Source organism: Dryobates pubescens, chromosome 9 (genome assembly GCF_014839835.1).
Source record: "Dryobates pubescens isolate bDryPub1 chromosome 9, bDryPub1.pri, whole genome shotgun sequence".
In the NCBI taxonomy this organism is placed as follows: Eukaryota; Metazoa; Chordata; class Aves; order Piciformes; family Picidae; genus Dryobates; species Dryobates pubescens.
The window spans coordinates 18,955,219-18,961,331 of NC_071620.1; positions in this window are offsets into that span (position 1 = coordinate 18,955,219).

Here is a 6,113-nt window from a genome sequence, read left to right on the forward strand (position 1 = left end):
AGACTGGAGAAGATTCCTCAAACACCAAATATTTAAACATTTTCTTCTGGGTCCAAAGGCATGCCAAGGAGATAGGGGGGGAAGAATTATTTAGAAGGGCTTGTAGCAATACGCCGAAGGGCAATGGCTTCAAACTGGAGCAGGGTAGATTTAGGTTGGACACCAGGAGAAAGTTCTTGACAATGAGAGTGGTAAAATACTAGAACAGTTTGCCCAGGTATGTGGTGGAGGCCCGGTTCCTTGAAACATTCAAGATGAGACTTGCTGTGGCCCTGGACAGTCTGATCTAGTTGGAGGTGTCCCTGCTGACTGCAGTGGGGTTGGACAAGAAGCCCTTTGAGGGTCCCTTCCAACCCAGTGCAACATATGTGAAAAAGAATCTATTTTCTACTTCTCAGGCAGTAAATTTACCCCTTGGTCATTAACAGTAAACCAGATCAATGTCTTGTGATTTTACATTTGGAGATGTACAGCTTATCCTTTAAGGAATTCTGTGGAAAAGATACAAGCCAGCCCAAATCAGTAGGACTTAAATAGCGGCAGAAGCTTGGTGACACAATGCAGTATGTCAGTCATCCACTGTGCAATGTTGTCAAGATTTTCTCGACATGCTGCAGCAATTTTATTTCAAAAATGGAACACTGAAAGAAATGAGACTGCAGTCAACAGATTCAATATTGTGATGAGGTAATGTATGAATATCACCATTATTTTCAAATGCAGCTTTATCTGGGACTGTGAAAGTTGCTACCTACCTTTCATTGACGAGTCCATAAACACAAAAGAGGAAGAGGAGGAGGGAAAGAGAAAAATGCTGTAAAGGAATTTTTAATTAATAAAAATGCTGAACTGTAGGAGGGAATACATTAAAAATCAACCGTGAGTTATACAACAACAAAGCTATATACAGTTCAATTTGTCATCTGATTGCTTTAAATATAGGACACTGTTTTGTTCATGATTCTGTAGGTGGCAAATCTGCATTAGCTGTGGAATTCACAGAATCACAGATTGTTAGGGGTTTGAAAGGACTTCTGGAGATTATTCAGTCCAACTTCTCAGACACCACAGAACAGGTTGCACAGGGTGGTGACCAGACAGGCTTTGATTGACCCCACCATCTCTCTGGGCAGCTTCTTTCAGTGCTCTAGCACCCTCAATGTAAAGATATTCTTCCTCATGTTTAGATGCAGGTGTGTGCACACTACCTTTTAGAATCATAGAATTGTTAGGGTTGGAAGTGACCTCAAGGATCATCCAGTTCCAAGTCCCTGCCATGGGCAGGGACACCTCACACTAGATCAGGTTGCTCAGAGCCACATCCAGCCTGGCCTTAAAAACCTCCAGGGATTGGGCTTCCACCACCTCCCTGGGCAACTTATTCCAGTGTCTCACCACCCCCACAGTGAAGAACTTCTTCCTAACGTCCAATCTGAATCAACCCATTTCTATTTTGTTTTTCCATTCCTCCTAGTCCTGTCACCCTAAATGTCCCTCCCCAGCCTTCTTGTAGGCCCCTTGCAGATACTGGAAAGCCACAATTAGGTCTCCTCAGCACCTTCTCTTCTCCAGACTGAATAGCCCCAACTCCCTCAGTCTGTCCTCATAGGAGAGTTGCTCCAGCCCTCTAATCATCCTCATGGCCCTTCTCTGGATGTGTTCCAGCATGTACAGATCCTTCCTTTGTCCAGAAATGGACACAATACTCCAGGTGGGGTCCCACCAGAGCAGAGTAGAGGGGGAGAATCACCTCCCTCGACCTGCTGGCTATGCTTCTCTTGATGCAGCCTAGGATGTGATTTGCTTTCTGGGCTGCAAGTGCACACTGGCAGCTCATGTTGAGCTTCTCCTCCACCAGCACCCTCAGGTCCTTTTCAAGCCAGTCACTGCTCAGCCTATATCTGTGCCTGTGGTTGCCCTGACCCAGATTCAGGACCTTGCGCTTGGTCTTTTTGAACCTCATGAGGTTGTCATGAGCCCACCTCTCCAGCCTGTCAAGGTCCCTCTGGATGGCATCCCTTCCCTCCACTGTGTCTGCTGCACCACACAGCTTGGTGTCATCAGCAAACTTGCTGAGGATGCACTCAATGCCACTGTCCCTGTTGCAAACAAAGATGTTAAACAAGACTGGTCCCAATACTGATCCCTGAGGGACTGTGCTTGTCACTGGCCTCCACTTGGACATGGACCTGTTGACAACCACCCTTTGGGTTTGGCCATCAAGCCAGTTCTGTATCCACTGAATGATCCATCCATGGAACCCATACTGCACCAGCTTGGAGACCAGGATGTGGTGCAGAACAGTGTTGAAGGCTTTGCTCAGGTCCAGATGTCAGTTGCTCAGCCTTCATCTCTTGGTGGTGTGACCTTGTCATAGAAGGCCACCATTCTTGTCCTGTCACTGGTCACCACTGAAAAAAAGACTGGTCCCATCCTCCTGACACCCACTCTTTAAGACTTTATAAGTATTAATGAGATCCTCCACACTCAGTCTTCATCAGTCTAAAGAGCCCCAAGCTCCTCAGCCTTTGTTTTCATAAGAGAGATGTTCTAATCCCCTAATCATTTTTGTATCCCTTTGCTGTATCCTCTCAAGCAATTCCCTGTCCTTCTTGAACTGGGGCATCCAGGACTGGACACAATACTCCAGATGAGGCAGAGTAGAGGGAGAGGAGACCCTCACTCAACCTGCTTGCTACAGAATTAACAGTCTTAACAATTAGGACATGCACCCAAACAAAAATGAGCATAGGATCAAAGCAAAAACATTGACAAACATAAGGAAAATGGTAAGAGATGCTGACAACATAAGGAAAATGGTAAGAGATGCTGACTACTGAAATGTTCCATTTTAAAAAGACCTTTAAGATTTCCTCTAGCATTGGTAGTTTTGCTCGGGTGTTTTGTTGTTTTTTTTTTTCATGTTTTCATCCCTTTTACCCCCTCTGACCCTAGAGGGCAAAAATGCAATGGCATGGTCAGGAGATAAAGTTTTTATTATGACTTTCTCTTACCTAACCTTTTTGTTTTCTTTTTTCTCAAGGGTCCTATTTTCCAACATCACACCTGCTTTTTGTTCTTGACCTGGCACTTTCCCTCTTTCCCTCTTTGCCTCCAGGCTATTCACTAATTTCCATTCCACTTCCTCCAGACCAGGACATCAGCAGGGGGAAGTGCAGGTTAAGCAGAAGACAAAAACTCCCTATTTGTAGCCTTGTTTTTTGTCTGGCATTACAAACGTCTACCTTCCTTTCTCTGCCTCCAGTAACTGCAAGTTACAACGGGCTTACTACAGAACTCAGGATGTGAAAAAAAGTGATTTTGACTGGTTCTTTTATGCTGGTGTTTCCTTTGACCCTTCAGGTTTGGTCCAACCTTAGAATTCCCATGTGAAATGACACACTCTTGATGTCTAGACAGCAGTGTCTCAGCCCTGATAAATCCTTTTTCTTTGCTCAAAAGAAGGGAAATAATGGAGTTGTAGGTTTGGTATTATTTTCTAAATAAAATATTTACCTTAAATATTTAATTTTAGCTAAAAAATATAAAATTAACTTAAAAATTTTGCTTAAAATTCAGCCAAAATACTCAGCCTGAGACAAACACTTGACATCGGCACCTTTCAATGATGCACCTTAAGTTCAATGGGAATAAACAGTTACAGATAGAGTGTTATAGAGACTGTAACCTCACAACATTAAATACAATGGAGATGTAAGTGTATTAGTTTAATAATTAATAATTAATTTTAACTTTCACCCACTATTCTTTTCCCATAGATGATATAAGGTGTTAGTTTAGGGTCCTGCAACCTCAGTAGCTGTTTGGTTTTTAAAAAAATCACAAAATCACAGAATGTCAGAGTCTGGAAGGGACCTTGAATGATCATCCAATCCAACCCCGTTACCAGAGCAGGATCACCTATAACAGATCACACAAGAATGTGTCCAGACAGGTTTTGAATATCTCCAGAGAAGGAGATTCCACAACCCCCCTGGGCAGCCTGTTCCAGTGTTCTGTCACCCTCAGAGGGAAAAAAATTTTCCTCATGTTCACATGGAACTTGCTATGCCTCAACTCTCACCATTGCCCCTCGTGTTGTCATTGGCCATCACTGAGCAGAGCCTAGCTCCATCCTCTTGGCACTCACCTGTAACATATTTATAAACATTAATGAGGTCCCCCCTCAGGCTCCTCTGAGGGAGCCCCAGTTCCCTCAGTCTCTTGTAGGGAAGATGCTCTGCTCCCTTAATCATCTTTGTGGCTCTGTGCTGGACTCTTTCAAGAAGTTCCCTGAGGTCCTTCCTGAGCTGAGGGGCCCAGAACTGAACACAATATTCCAGATGCAGCCTCACAAGTGCAGAGTAGAGGGCGAGGAGAACCTCTCTTGACCTAGTAACCACAGTCCTAATACACTCCAGAATGGCATCAGCCTTCTTGGCCATAAGAGCACATATAGATGCATGACAATAAAAGCTGATTGATCTTCTACAGGGGGAAAAAAAATTGCATGAAAATTGCATAAAAACTTCCAATTTCCTCTCAAGAGACAAAAAAAAATCCCTCACCAAACACAGAAAGCAAATTGTTTCCAACCAGTAACAGATAACTTTCTTATTTTGAGGTGACATTAGTATATATTCTACTATACTTGTTTGGCAAAATCCAATTCCTATGCAATTTTTGCTCCTATGAATGTAAGTAACAGGAATGTAGTTAATACATTATTTAGTAAACAGGCAAAATAAGGCAGGAAATTGCAAGATAAATCAGATCAAGGCAAAAATAAGCATTTAATTAGCTTTATTCCTTTTCTTCCATTAGCCTTTCTGTAGTGAGTATTTTGTCTCTTGTTTCAATGTAAATAGATAGCTGGCAAAAAATTTAAAAATTGCTTAAATTTGTGTTCTTAAATGAAAAGAACATGATAAATATAAATTAAACTAATGTCAATGTTTTTAATGGGAAAAAAAAGGGTTCTTTCTAACATTTTGGGAACTGCTTGGAAGGCTTTTTTTGCATGTGAAGAAAATAAATTACAGCCTAGAGTTTATGCCTCAAGCTGGGGATTATTTAAATATTTCATTATCTATTTTGAAATGGAAGAATGGGAAGCTTTTACTTAGTATTTGTTAAAATTGGAAGAATCTATCTGAAATCAGCACATTATATTTGTATTTAAATATGTACATTATACTTTGAGAGGCAGATGGATACTTAGAATACAATCTAGGTTATTCACCTGAAACTTACGAGAATCACAGGATTTTCAGGGTTTGGAAGGGACTCCAAGGATCATCTAGTTCCAATCCCCCTGCCATGGGCAAGGATATATTCCACTGGATAAATTGCTCAGAGCCACATCCAGCCTGGCCTTAAAAACATGCAGGAACTGGGGCTTCTACTTCCTCCCTTAGAATACCTAGATAGAGATAGACAGAAGCACTTTTAAAATACTATCAGACTTCTACCTTATCCCTTTAGGAACATAAATATTGCTTTAGTAGCCATCTAGAAATTAAATGTCTTTGGCCATTCACTGAGTAATACAACTGACTTGGTTATGAGTCAGATGCAAAAATGAAATTTTCAAAATCTAGCTAAGAAGGGAATCAGAAACTCCCTAACTGGAAGTGAATGAATGGCTACAACCCCTAAATGGCTTTAGAAATTGCAAGACCAGGTTTATATTCCAAACAAGCTTAAAATATGACTAATGTTTCTGCATCACATTGGCAATGTGGACAAGAAATTAATTTTTATGACTCTTCTTGTTAATTGAGTATCTCAGTTTCTTTGAGAGCTCTGGAAAACCCATCTCCTGCTGTTGCCATTGAGGAAAACAGTGTCCTAGCCTGCTAGGAGCGTCTGCTGTGGTCAGACAACCACACTAGCAGCAGCATTCAGCACTCGTATTGCATTCATTGACAACGTCCATGACAATATCCCTTGAAATACATTCTCACGTGGCTACTGCAGAAGTAAGCATGGGTCTCCAAGGGTCTTTTTCCAGATCTATCATCTCAGCTCTGCCCTCAACCTCTGCCCTTTAGTTTCTCTGTGACAGAAGCAGTAAAACTTAATGTTGTCTGCCCTGCTGAGAATTCATAGAC